We start from the raw sequence: 15,193 nt of genomic DNA on the forward strand, positions 1-15,193 counted from the left end.
TAGTAAATAATATTTTATTAAAAAATAATGTGACGTAAATATTTTAATTTTGGAAAACGTTATTAAAATAAGCTACTAAATAACAAATATTTTTTCGAGAATTGTTTAGCATTAAATTAAATGCATTTATATTTTAAATACAAGAATTTAATTTAACATTATTTCCAATGGGGTTCCATTTTAAATCCCATATCCATTATTTTTCTATGGGAAGGTGTTACATTACCAGTGTGTGGCCATGCATGGTGCTAGACTTACTCAAGCTCCCAGCAAGCGTGCATTCCTCTTCAGCTGTAGGAACTGTAGAAGTACAGTTTGTGAGTAGCAATGGACTTACCCTTTGTGAGTGGGTGCATGTCACTCTCTAAATCCCACTCTAACATAACAATACATTACATTATTTTGAAATTTTGTTAAATAATTTTGTTTCATTTAAAATTATTTCCTATTACGTTTTATTAGAAGTCCAATTATTTTCAATGGAAGTGAGATGCAGTATCAGTGGTTGGCCTTGTGTGGTGCTAGCCTTACTACTGCTCTTTTTTGGTATACACTTGTGAATTTGGTGCCACATATTTCAGTGAATAGTCCAAAGTAGTAAAGATACTCAAAAGTGTGCAGAGATTATTTACTAGTAGTAAATCTACACCTCCAGACTTAGCTTTGTGGATAGGCCACAAAGAGTCTTAGTGTTACTTCCTTGTAATCCTGGTTCTTTATCCTGTTTATCATTGCTTAATTCATAAATATTGGAATATTTTGGGCCTATTTGTGGGACCCAAAAATACACTTCAATAGGTTAACTTTTTATTTTTACAAAGAAACCATACCCCTAGTAGACAACATTATACTATAGAAAACACCGACCCCAAAAAAATGGAGGGGAAAAAAGAGGAAATGGAGCACATTTTAATGACACTATGCTTGGAAGAAATTTTACACTGCTCCTTTAACAAATCCAAGTGACCCACTGTTTTTGAATGGAAAGTAGTGTTGGTCAGGCAGTTCACTTTGATTTTGTTCAATTATATACCTAGTTTGATGGGCAGAGTTAAAATTCACTGAAAACACCAATGATGCAGTAAATGATTAAAAGTGAGAAGCTGCTCCTTTTTCATAAAATAAAAAATAAAAGTGTGAGATTATACACCGACTACGAAAGTGGGAAATGAGTAGGACACAAGCAAGTACGGTGCAAACAAGTGGCACAAAAAATTAGGTAATGAAAGTTAAGGTCTACTTTTACTCCATCCACTACTGCAGTACCTGTTGATATACTCGCTTTCTAGAAGTCTGTCTTGAAGGAGATTGGGGACATCTATTCCCAATACTTTGAGAGTCTTTCACAACACACCAAGGAGCAAAAGACAGCTATAGGAGAACTAGCCAGAGACAAAAATATAGTGATCAAGCCAGCAGACTAAGGGAGAGCTATTGTCATTCAGTCAACAGAGGCTTATGGGAAGGAATGTCTCAGGCTCCTCAATGACAAAAGAAATTACGAACTTCTATCTGCAGTACCAAATTATTTTCTCAGAATCCGAATTTGCATTATGACGGAAAAGGCCCTAGCACATGATTGGATATCACAAAAAGAGGTTGAGTTTCTGACCAACAAGACCCCTAACACCTATTTCTATACAATCCTGAAGATAAATAAAAATCTGGAAAGCCCTCAAGGGCGACCTATAGTATCAGGGATAGGTTTAATCTTAGAGCCATTATCCAGGTTTATGGCTGCTTTCCTTAGGTCCATAGTACAAAATACAAAGATGTATCTAAAAGATACCAAAAACATATGCAGTCTTCCGAGAGAAATACAGTTCAACCCAGATGTCCACCTCATCATGGGTCTGTACATTGAGTCTCTCTATACAAGCCTCCCCCACACAAAGAATGTGAACATAATTGAAGATGTTCTATTTGAGGTAGATTGGGATTACCAAACTCGTAGAAATGTAATAATGGAGTGAATTTGAAGGAACACTTTACCTACAGAAACACAGGACCATCATGGACAGCACATTCACGCTGAGTAGTTTTGGTCTCTATGTTCACCGTTTGGAGGTACTCAAAATTCTTTGTCCAAAGTAACCCTATCGCAAACACATAAAGCTGTGGAAAAGGTACATTGACAATGCCCTCATCATATGTGAGAGAAATTAAGCCACTGCAAAACACTTCTTGAGTTGGCTGAATGTACAAAATTACTTTATGAAGTTCCCCCATACCTTAAGTAAGAAGGAACAGGTATTCCTTGATCACAATATCATATCTGACCAGGGAACACTCAACCACCACACATGAAAAACCGACTGCCAAAAACTCTACTGTATGACCGCCTTCATAGTCGTCACCTCAGGGAAAATCTCCCTTTTGGACAGTTCCTAAGAATGAGAAGGAACTGTTCCAAACTGAAGGACTACTAAGCACAAGCAGACCATCTAGCAAAGACAGTAGAGGACAGGGAATAACCTTCTTATATTGTGTTGTGAGCAATGAAATGGTCAAGGAACAACAGGGAAGCCCTGATGGACATTCCTCCTTAGAAAGAAAAAGAAGTAAGACCCGTTTGCATCACTATTTTTAACACAGCCTCGAACCAAGTGACCAAGATCATCAACAAACACTGGTGCATTTTAAATAGTGGTGCTTTGGAGTCCCCCAAACCTATGTTCTCCCAAAGACGAGAGCAAAGTCTACAAGACATGTTGGTACACACTTGCCCCCCCCCCCCCCCCCCAAAAAAAAAAACCCACCCACAGACAGAACACAAACACAGGGTACAATATCACCCGTCATGGGCCACTACCCATGTGGGGTATGCAATGTCTGCCATTTAACTAAGGGTACAAAAACAGGTTTCTTGAACAACATGACATGGGAACTGAGAAAATTCACAAATTGTAACACACAACGGGTGGTGTATTTAATAACTTGCCCCTGCAATTTGCATTATGTAGGGATGACGACCCAGAAGATAAAAACAAGGACCTGTGAACACTACAGCAATCTAAGATGCGGTCGCGCAACTACAAAACATTACATAGTAAAAAAAGACACAGCACAGGATTACCGATGGGTTGAAGTCAACTGTGAGTCTGCTCCCTCTTTACGCTGATAAACCGCGTGTACCTCTCTAATTTCATCCTCGGGACAACATGAGATGTAAACTCCACCACCTTTCCAGACTGGCCAGTGGAATTTAGTACCTTCTGTTTTTAAAAACATAACAACTAGCTCTCATTTAATATCCTGGCTCGTCACATTTTTATGTCGGGTCCTTAGGCGCAAATACCCCCCTTTTTTAGCCATTCACTTATTAGTGAACAGATTGAAATATGCACCAAATATATTTGAAAATGTTTAAATGGGTTAATATTCAATTACTGGCCTCATTCCACCATTCGCCCACAAGCTACACAGTCCATGCCTAGCCTGGCTGGCAAAGCAGCATAGCCGCCAGCACATACATGGAACGCAGAAGTTGTTCCATTTTCAGGTGCCATTTTTAGACCAAGGTTACGGTCTAGTTTCTTTGGGTAGTGAGGACACTATGGTGGCTAGCTTTGCAGATCTGCCATTCTGCATATAATAACCTGCAGTCTTGAATGACGGTAAGATGCGGGCCCCCCGGGGGATATCCTATGTCACTGTACAGAGGTGGAGTCTTGGAGTAATAAGAACAACAGATCAGCTCTGAACCTAGATTAGAAGTGATTTAGACAACAACCTTTTCTGATATATAGGGAAGTTCCTCCTATCGATTATTTACCTAATAGTGTGTGACAACAGGCTTCCCTCTCACCCAGAGGACGCATGATGCAAGACATCCGCTTTATTTACGTATGTGGTGTTTTTAAATGTTTACTGTGCTCTTGTTTGTCACAAGGCTGAGTTGGTTTTCACAATACAGTGCTCAGTACAAAGTATGATCTTTTCACTAATTTGATCAAAAAGAGGTGTTCACAATGAAATGAAAATGACACGGTGTGCTCAACTTAAATGGCATATGCAGTGTTTTAAAATATACACGGTCAGATTTCTTGTGAGAGTAACTCTCTCATTATGTATTTACAGATTTATAAGCAGTAACACCAATTAGGTGGTGTGTGTGTGTGTGTGTGTGTGTGTGTATGTATGTATGTTTCTATATCTACATATATATGTGTGTATATATATACATATATATCTTCTTAGCAAGCAGAGTGTGTGCAGCTAAAGCAGTACTACAGGAGTGGTATCAGGGAGTTAGATCATTGGTCCTGAAGAAAAGCCTTAGGGTATGCTTGAAACATGTTGACTTTCTAGAAAGGCAGGCAACCTATTACCTATTCTTTCTACCTTTCCCCTATTTTAAGCATACCGACTAGAGGTATGAATAAATAGAATTTTCCTACTAGGTAGGCATTTTTATAACTCACTTTCCACTAAGACACCCCACTTCCCCCACTCCTAGTTTTCATCATTTTACATCATTTGATATAAATCAATAAGAGCTCCCCATGTAACACGTAGGTCACAGCATGCCCCAATCCACAGCGGAACGGGATGGACCTGATGAAGCATGCCTCAAAGGGGTAACCCTGGTGGGTGAGGGTATACAAGAAAACGTCGCGTTTTCTTTTCTCTTGTGGAGGGTTAGTCTATTCTAACAGGTAGGATCCTTTTGGTTTTGACACAGCTCGTAGGAGAACAAGCCGCTCTGATTTGGTCTCCTCTTTCTCCCTTTGTGTTTAAAAGGCCTCGTGACCTCAGTAGTCCACCATCCCTGTGAAGACTGCAATTCCTAATGGGGCACAAAATGCAAGACACCTCATTAATATTCATGAGGTAGGTCGATTTGTGACTCACTAGAAATCGCTAACTTGAAGTTTTAAGTTTCCTTACAACAAGAATTACGATTTCCTAATTGGGATTTGGTAAGAATCTTTATTTGGAAATCACAATTCCTACTTTTTGTACATCTGGCCCTTAGTTTGTTTCTTCTCAAGACTATTGATATGTTTAGGTGAATTCATCAATTAGTTTCAGGATATTTGCCAATTTTTTAAGCAAAAGCAGTGGCACACTCACATTACCATGAACCTTATTCTGCAATTGTCAGTCTGACAAAAGAGAGACTATCAACCTCTGCAAATAATTTTCTGACTTGCATTCCAGAGCGAAACACTATTTCACAATGACTTTGCTGCATGGGCCTATCCTTTCTTCTGCACCTAGCAAGCAATGTCCTCAAGGTTTTTGAAAAACAGACTATCCCATGGTCATAAGTAGCCCGTCTCAAGAGAATCATCTTACTTCTGGCTATCATTCTGTGAATGAACAGCAGAACATTCTGATCACTGTTTTAGGGGACTGACTCTCAGGTATACTGGAAAATATTGTTCAATCTTGGATAGTTCGGTAACCTAACAAATCATAAGCCAAATGGCTCATAGCCTCTTTCAAAGTTATCACATACACTATGAACAGTGGCTTAGTGCAATATGATGGCAATATGATGAGAGATGTACAATGTGAAGAGTGGCCCCTTAGTCTCCTATATCTCACAGATATTAATTGGTCTAGGGCTAAATGGGGTTCATGAGTGGATTGGGGGCACCCCTCTATTGCAGGGGCCTACATTATGCCCCTGATTACGAACATCTACGTGTGTTAGTGGAAATTCCATTCAGAATGAAAAATAATCTAAAGGTTAGCTTATCAATCAGTCAAAAGTTTACAAATAGCATGTTAACACATCTGAATATCAATATTACTCAGTGGTTTTTGGAGCGCAAACCACACAAACATACACACAAACAGAAAGGCTTGTAATCATTTTGGAGCAAATAAATACATTGTCAATTACTTGTCTGATGCATCTTTCACACTCAATCTCTATGATGGTTTACCTTACTTACTTTGTCTCAACCTATTAATAGGATATAATACAGTACAGGTCACAGAAAAGAAAAACCTATTTTGATAGGAGACACCTTTGTCCTGAAAGCATGTTTTTGAGCAATGTACATCTGATGACGCAGAATCTCTCGAAAACTTGATTTGTTCAAGTAAATGATGCTCCAGTTTACCCAGACACCCTGGGCCAGATGTACGACCCGTTTTTGCATGCGCAGTCGCATTTGTGGACCCATTGGTGCATGCAAAAACATATTGGGCCATGTACATAGCCTATCTAGCGAGTTGCAATTTTTGCGTGGCTCGCTAAATACGATTTACGTCTCGCTATTTGGAAGGGGTGTTCCCTTCCAAATAGCGAGTCTCAAAACAATGTACTAATGTTTTGCGACCCCAATTGGGGTCGCAAAACACTCGCAATTACCACCTACTTCAAGTAGGTTGTAATGCATTTGCAAATGGGAAGGGGTCCCAAAGGAACCCCTTCTTATTTGCAACTGCATGTGAAATAATTTTTTAAGGGCTGGCATTCTTTAAAAAATTGAAACTAAAATTCAAGGAAACGGGCTGCATTTAAAAAGAAAAAGCTCCTTTATTAAAAAGCAGTCCCAGACATGGTGGTCTGCTTAGCTCAGCAGGCTACCATCCCTAGTAGGGCTGGCATTCACAATGGGCTTGCTAATTGCAAGTAGCTCATTAATATTAATGAGTCTCGCAATTTGCGACCCCATTAAAAAAATCGCAAAACAGTGTAAATTCACTGCTGTACATTTCATTTAGAGCCTCGCAATTTGCGACCTGCAATGTGTCACAAATTGTGAGGCGCTAATTGAAAGGGTCGTACATCTGGCCCCCTGTTCCATAAACATTTTTAAAACATTTTTTTTTAGAAACTTTATGTCAAGTTTTACACAATAACATAAAACCGGTGTGCAACCATTACCAGCAAAAATAATCATGTTGCCATAAACCATGGTGGTACAGTTCTAGAAATCAGTCCAACCGCTGATCTCCCCTTACACAAGCCTTGGCCAAGTATAACAAACATTTAATCCCCCTCCTCTTCAGTTCCTGCCTGGCTGCTCACTACTAATGCGCTTTGTGAACCTGACTGTGGGCCATTAGCAAGTAGATCATGACAGAGTTCCCTCCAAAGCCTTAAATCGTCCTCTAATTTCTCATTGTTGCAACAACACTACCTTGTGCACCTCCTCAGCTAATGTCCATTCGCGCACATCTCGTATCCATGCCAAAACCTCAAGCGCCCGCGCCCCATCCACACTTTAGCAATTCTGCTCCTCTCTAGCACTAAAATTAATTGCTGGAGTCTATATACTATCTTGCTTTGCTTTTTAGGTTTCCATATTAACCCCAATAGGCAATGGGAGGGTGTAAATTGCATTCGCCTATTCACACTGTCTCTGATCCGCTCCACCACCTCCGTCCAGAAGCTACTGACCCCAGGGCAGTCCCAAGCAGAGTGCAGAAAATTATAGTCCCTTCCTTTTCTCACCTAGGGTACGAGTTAGACCTATTGGGGGCCATGCGATGTAATCTCTCCAGGGTCATATTTGTGAAGTGCATGTAGTTATAGTGAATTAACCAGAACCGGTCTTTACACGAGACTGTGTGCTTAAGTGCACCCACCGCCCTCCAGTCCTTATCCACCAGTGGCACCTCCAGGTCTGCGTTCTAAGTGGCAAACGCCCCGGGAGGGGGAGCACTGTCATCCTCCCTCATGGCCCTATTCAGTAGTGATATGATGCGTCTTCACGCCCTGCATGTGAGTAGAATGTCTAGTGTCTGTGTAAGCTGTGGGATTGCTGGATGCGTGGGCCATATTTCTTTAAATATATTGGCTAAGGCTGAGTATTGTATATATTGTCCCTGCCTCAATTCAAAGCCGTCACAGGCTTGTTCGAATGCAATGAAGCTTTCGCCCGGGTACAGAGCCGCAGGCCTGCCAGGCCCGTTATAACATATTTGACATCACCCTCCTAACCAGTACAATATCCCACACAACAACTCTGTATGGAACGGGCGTGTTTCAAGATCCGCAGCATGGATGCAAATCAACATGCTCAAGCTTAATGGAGATAAGACCGAGGTCCTCATTTTGGGGAACAATAAAGATCTATGGGGCCCCCAGCACTGGCCTACCGAAATGGGAGCCCCACCCAAGCCCACTCAACAAGTTCGTAATTTGGGCTTCATTATTGATGATCAGCTGTCTATGAGACAGCACGCAGTAAAGGTTGCAGCTACCTGCTTTACGGTACTAAAATGGCAAAAAAAATGGTTTGGATGCTTCCCTGCTCCACCCAAAGAACCGTGGTCCAGGCGCTTGTAACCTCAAGAATAGACTATGGTAATTTAGGGGGGCTATTTAGGGGCTAACAGTGATGTACTACGGAGGTTGCACGTGATGCAGAACGCTGCGGCTAGACTACTATGTTGAATTCCCAAAGCTACTTCCATCTCTAGCTATCTACACGATCTTCACTGGTTGAAAGTGGAAAGTCGCTCTAAGTTCAAAGCCTTGTGCTTTCCATTTAAGATCAAGTTCGGCACTGCTACCCAATATCTGCAAGTTCTAGCCCAGCCTTACCAACCTTCACGTCTGCTACGTTCCACAACCCAGGGAATTTTTTTGGTCACCAGGATAAGACTTTCACGAATGGGTGGCTGCTCCTTTGCCTTTCTTGGCCCTACTTTGTGGAACACTCTTCCTGCATCCCTCCATCACGAAACAAGCTTAGCAAACTTTCGCAAAGGTTTAAAGACATGGCTGTTCAACCAATATCATCATTACTTTTTTCCACTCTTCAGGTTGGTGCTGGGAAACCCTTTTTGGGTAGCTGTGCGCCTTACAAAAATAATTTAACATAACAAATGTTTGCCAGATGCACACAGTCTGTCTGATCACATATGGCACCGCAACAGAGGTGCCCACACCCTGCATGAGGAGAGACAGTAAGTCAATAACCCACACTCTGTCCTGGAGCAGCCTTTTCCCCCTCAGCAAACCATCTCGCTGCGTGAAGTAGTTGAGCGGCGTAATAACAGAGCTCCATTCTGGGTGCTACGAGGCCACCCCCCTCATATGTGTGATTCAGCATGGCAAACGCCACTCTGCTGCTTTGACATGCCCAATACAGGTCTATTAGTATAGAGCCCAGAATATTCGCCTGGGGATGTGACACAGGGCGTTCTGTAACATGTACAGCCAGCAGGGCAAAACCACCATCTTGGTTATTGCCAACATGTACATTAGGGAGCGCAGGAGAGTGTTTCAGAAGCCAACCAAACCCTTTATTGTATCTACCAACTTATGTGCATTGAGCTGCAATATCTGTGAGTCCTCACCCGCCACCTGCACATCCAGTTACCTGAAGTCCGCCGTCTCCCAACATAAACCCACTCTAGGGAATGTATCCGTTGGACTGCTCACCGAGCGAGCCAGGGTTAATATCAATGATTTTGTTTTGTTGAGTCGCAACCCCGAGCAACACCTGTAGTAGCCTCGGAATTGCCTCATGTGGTAAGGAGACAGACTAGAGCGCCATCGGCATACAATGATATGATGTGGGAAGTCTCGCTGACTTTGATGCCCCAGTGACCCAAGTCCCTACAAACCCATATCGCCAGGGGCTCTATTGCCAGAGTAAACAGAAGTGGAGAAAGCAGACAGCCCTGACGCGTCCCCCTCCCCAGAAGCCACTCGCTCGACCTGCTATGGCCCACCCAGACCCTAGTGCTGGGCGCTGTATACAAGACCTGTACCCATCGTCTGAACGGCTGGCCAAACCCAGCCACCCTGAGCACCTCCAACAGATTCCCCCAATCCACAGAGTCGAAGGACTTCTCCAAATTAATGGAGACCAAGGCTAGATCATCGTTTCTTTGCCGTACTTCATGCAGAACGTGCGTTAGCCACCCGATAATCATGCCTGTGTTACGTGTTGGTATGAAACCACATTGGTCTTCGTGAACCAGGTGCACCATGTGCACAGAATTTTTACGTTTGAATTTATCATCATCAGGGGTTGGTATGATGAGGGGTCCTGATCACCTTCTCTAAGTGGTGCTGGATCCCAGCCCTGTAGTGCACGAGGTTCCCTCCCTCGGCCATGAGAGCAGTGACAGATGGAGGAGCATGCTGCCTATGGAGAATCCATGACAGTAGGCGACCTGATTTGTCGCCCTCAACATGTAGTCGTTGGCGGTAACACGTCAAGGTGTACTTGTCCAGCCTATCCCAGATGTTGGCTATATGCTCTCGCTGTTTCCTTTCAATCTCGCCCACCTCTATGTCATTCAGGTTCCCCGCCTGTATGTCAGTTAACGCTTTCTCCTCTCAGTCTAGCTCTCCAAGTAACTGCTGCCTCACCCCCACACACCAGTCTCATGCTCAGCCCGCGAGTCACTGCCTTTAAAACCTCCCACTCAGTAGCCCTCCCAGTGGGACACCCCCCCCCCCACAGTTTTTCGCCAGATAGTCTGTTACGGTCTTGGATAATGTAGCTCTCTCCACTTCATCCTCAAGCAAATCAGGTGGGAATCTCCAACGCCTCAGGCCCAATATGGGTGATCCCCACCTAACCAAACATCGTACCGGGGAATGGTCGGACAGAAAGCATGCCAAGTGGGTCACCTCCACCTCTGGGATGGCCGGCACTCCAGATACCAGAACCCTGTCCAGCCTGCTTTGCATTCAGTGTGTAAGTGAATGGCAGGTGAAGAGTGGAAGCGTAGGGTGGGTGTCCCTTCACACATCATGGGTCTCCAGGTCTTGCATGACCTTCCTGAGCATCGGGGACATTCTGGGTTTTGTTCCTGCCTTTAGGGGAAGTCTATCGAGGGCTGAGTATAGGACACAATTGAAGTCGTCCATCCATATGTTTGGGACGTCTAAATCGTTGGACAATAGTTCCTGAATGACCTGAAAGAACGCAGGATCGTCCGTGTTTGGTGCATATATATTTACAATAACAATGTCCCTGCCATCTAGTAAGCCTCACAAGATTACATAACGACCATCCACATTGGATTCGCTGTATGTCGGTATAAATGGTATGTTATGTTATAAAGGGTTTTATAGCGCGCTCAATTACTCAAGAGTGTCCTGGCGCGTGCAGTTATCAAAAACCCTGGGGAGTACAGTGCATAGATCAGCTAGTTAAAGCGAAAAGTTTTAAGCCGTTTCTTAAAGGGTCCAAAATCGTGAATCTTCGTATTTCTAGAGGGAGGGAATTCCAAGCCAGAGCAGCTTTGACAGAGATGGACTGACCCCCCAACCGGGACCTGCGAAATCGGGGAATGGACATCCGATGTTGGGTGGCCGAACGCAGAGCTCTGCTGGGGACATAGAAGCAGAACCGCTTCCTGATGTATAAAGGGCCCAAGCCGTGCAAAGCTCCGTGAGCCACCGTAATAACTTTAAATTGCACTCTTTGGGCCACCGGGAGCCAATGCAGGTCACGCAAATACTGTCTCAAGCTAGATCTTCTAGAGATGTTAAATAGAAGTCTAGCCGTGGCATTTTGAATAGTTTACAATTTACTCAACAGATATCCAGGGATGCCGCAATATAGGGCGTTGGCATAAACCAAGCGAGATAGAATAAATGCCCGAGCGACCGTTTCCTTGGCATGAATGGGACGAAGGGGAAAAAAACCTTCTGAGATATTTAAGAGTGCCAAAGCACACACCGGTGAGTTTTTTGACCTGTACCGAGAAACAAAGGTCGTCACCGAACCATATCCCTAGATTCTTGGCAGGTGCGCCCACTGACTTAGGGTGAGGGAAGTCAGGTGGCAACAAGTTTTCTTGAAAGGGAGGTGGAAATGAGCCATAAAGGAGGACCTCCGATTTATCCTTATTGCATTTCAGTTGGGTAGAGGCCAGCCACTGAAAAGGCAGATCTGAGCCAGAGAGGTCGACAGCTCACCATCTTTCCACGTAAATAGGAGCTGGGTATCATCAGCGTAGGCAATTATTTTTGTCCCCAGCTCCTCTGCCAGGTAAATAAGGGGTGTCAAATAGATATTAAAGATTAGATGGCTCAAAGTCGAGCCTTGCGGTACTCCCGTGGACACTTTCCTGGCAGCTGAAGAAAACGGGGGTGACCAGACCTGCTGGGAACGATCTTCCAAAAAAGATTTAAGCCACTCCAGGGCAGAGCCTGCAATGCCGATGTTTGCAAGGCGGGTAAGCAGAAGATGGTGGGGTACCGTATCGAAGGCGGCAGAGAGATCGAGCAAAACCAAGGCCGCCCGCGTCTAGGCACTCCCCAATTGTTTCTGTCATTTCCACAAGAGCAGTCTCCGTGCTATAAATTTTCCTAAATCCGGATTGAGCCGGATGTATGACGCCGGAATTTTCGATGAGAGTATCCAGCTGACGGAAAACAACTTTTTAACAAACCTTGGACAGGGCGGGAAGAAGAGAGATGGGATGATACCTAGCCGCTTGTAGTGGATCTAATGAGGGCTTGTTTATGAGTGGCAGCAATTTAGCCTGCTTCCAAAGCAGAGGGACCTGCGCCGTGCACAAAGATAAATTGATAATTGATGTCACTTCATGGTAAACGACCTCGACTACTCCTGCCAGTACTCTGGCAGGACATGGGTCAGAGGGTGAGCCAGATTTAAGGGTGTTAAGGATAGCCAGTATATCTGACCCAGTTGCAGGGGAAAAGCCGGTGTATGTAGGCAACACTGATCGCGGAGGGGTATGGGGCAAGTGATGAGGAACACCAGGTCCCTGGGTGTTCCTCATCACACTATCTTGGATGGCTTGTATTTTCCAGATGAAAAAGGAGGAAAGCTCCTCAAACCATTGGAATGATGAGATAGAAGCCGCTTATTCTGCGTAAGGAGTCAAAAAGCTTCTAACAATGGAGAAAATCTCTCTACCATTGTTTTTTGCTTTAGCAATGCGGTCTGCATAAAAGCTGCTCTTTGACAATTTGATGGCCGCGTAGTAATGGCTTTGGGCTTTCCGCAAGGCAGATTTTGCTGATGGAGAGTACTCTAAACGCCACTGGCGTTCCAGTTTCTTGCAACCCAATTTAAGCTCTCTTAATGCACCAGTATACCATGGGCGAGAAGGAGAGGAGTGCGGCTGCTTTTTAGAAATAGGATGGAAAACGGAGCCGACACCCTGCTTAATCCAGGTAGCAAAACCATCAACCGCCGCATCCAAGTCACATGAAAGCACCGGGCGGGAGAGTGAGAGAGCCATATAAAGGGCTGGAATTTCAATTTTCGGTGGGGGTTTGCATTGAACCGGGGGGCCACAGCACCCCCAATTACCAGGAAAAATGGACCAGAAAGTGGTCAGACCAAGTAACCTGGATAGGGTTCTCTATAGATAGTGCAAAATTGGAACACACCAGATCGATCGTATGACCGCCAAGGTGGGAAGGGACTTTCAGGTCCCTGGGTGTTCCTCAGGTTAAAGCGGGCATTTCTTTCAGCCACTGAGTAAGTTGCGCCAGATCTAGGAGATCAATTAATTCCTTAGTGCCCGGAGACCCGAGACAGTCCATATGAATGTTAAAATCACCTACCAGGAGAAAATATGTGAAGAGGGGCGCACAAGGGACAATGTCATCCAGGCTCTTCAAAAACGCACACAGCGGGCCAGGTAAACCAATGTACCACCCAGCGTAAAATGCGGAGACAGGACAATGGAGAAGTCGAGAGCCTCCCCGTCGACCAGCCCAACTGTCACCTCACTAGAAAAAACCCAAGTGTCTCTTAGCACTACAGCTAGCCCTCCCCTCTACCGGTTAAACGGTCGGCTCTAGCAATTTTGTATACCGAGGGAATAGCTTCCTCAATAATTGAGGCGCAGGAGTCACTGTGCAAAGATTCAGTAACAAACAGCAAATCCAAGTTGTTATCAGAAAGGAGTTCATGGATATCTAGGGCATGCTTGACTATGGAACGGGCATTGATAAGCGCTGCCCGTAGCTGAGGGGCTCTCTCAGAGTGAGAGACAGGAGCTAAAGTTATAGCTTGCGGACAAAACTGGCAGAGAGGGCACTTCCTCACTGTGCTATGTACGCCAGTCCATTTACTATCTCCACAGCAGATAGACGACTTCAGCGCTAATAGTTCAGAATGAGTATATGATCTACATTTATTCAGATTTCCTGGCCTCAAACTCCCAGCATGGCTGGCGCTGGGCGCTTCCGGGACGCAGACGGGCGTGTCCACTGCGCACTCGCGCCAGCGTTCTAATTTATGCAGGCAGGTCAATCAGAATCGGGTAAAGGCGCCTGGGAGAATAGACAGCCAACCCAGCCTTACCTCGGGCACCTGAAACGCCGAAAAAACGAGGTCCTGGCTCCACTTGGTAGGGTGGTGCTGCTAGTGCTAGAATAGCCAGGTCTTGAGAAGCCTCCTGAAGATTAGTAGGTCCTGGGTCTGCCGTAGGAGGATGGGGAGGGTGTTCCAGGTCTTGGCAGCGAGGTGGGAGAACGATCTGCCGCCGGTGGTCGTGCTCTTCGGATGCGGGGGACGGTGGCGAGGTCGGCGGAGCGGAGCTGTCGGTTCGGGGTGTAGAAGGTGAGTCGTCTGTTGAGGTATGCCGGTCCGGTGTTGTGGAGTGCCTTGTGTGCATGGGTGAGGAGCTTGAAGGTGATCCTCTTGTTGACAGGAAGCCAGTGCAGGTCTCTCAGGTGTGGTGTGATGTGGCTGTGGTGCGGGATGTCGAGGATCAGGCGAGCAGAGGCGTTCTGTATGCGTTGTAGTCGTTTCAGGAGTTTGGCCGAGGCTCTTGCATAGAGGGCGTTTCCGTAGTCCAGCCTGCTGCTGACGAGGGCCTGGGTGACCGTTCTTGTTTCGGTGGGGAGCCACCTGTAGATCTTGCGGAGCATGCTGAGGGTGTTGAAGCAGGAGGACGAGACGGCGTTGACTTGCTTGGTCATGGAGAGTGTTGAGTCGAGGATAAACCCCAGGTTGCGTGCGTGGTCGGTGGGTGTTGGTGCTGCTCACAGTGCGGACGGCCACCAGAAGTCGTCCCAGGCTGAGGGGGTGGAGCCGAGGATGAGGACCTCTGTATTGTCTGAGTTCAGCTTCAGATGGCTGTTCTTCATCCACTCGGCGAGCAAACCCTCAGGACCGGTAGGATAAGGCTTCACCGCCGCTGCCCAGGTTCCGCAGTGTCTCCAGCCATTTACCTCGCTGCCCAAACGGCCCACCAGGTGAGAGCGAGGACAACTGGGAACGGGCCTCAAGGATTAGCTAATGATGACGCCAAAGATCACACCAACAATGTC

General features: G+C 45.3%; 1 protein-coding gene across 7 annotated transcripts in view; it reads right to left on the bottom strand.

Moving 5' to 3' along the window:
* The window catches only part of TAOK3 (TAO kinase 3), a 1,246,906-nt gene that overhangs the window by 438,653 nt on the left and 793,060 nt on the right, over positions 1 to 15,193 (bottom strand). The window lies entirely within an intron of this gene.

Source organism: Triturus cristatus, chromosome 11 (assembly GCF_964204655.1).
Source record: "Triturus cristatus chromosome 11, aTriCri1.1, whole genome shotgun sequence".
In the NCBI taxonomy this organism is placed as follows: Eukaryota; Metazoa; Chordata; class Amphibia; order Caudata; family Salamandridae; genus Triturus; species Triturus cristatus.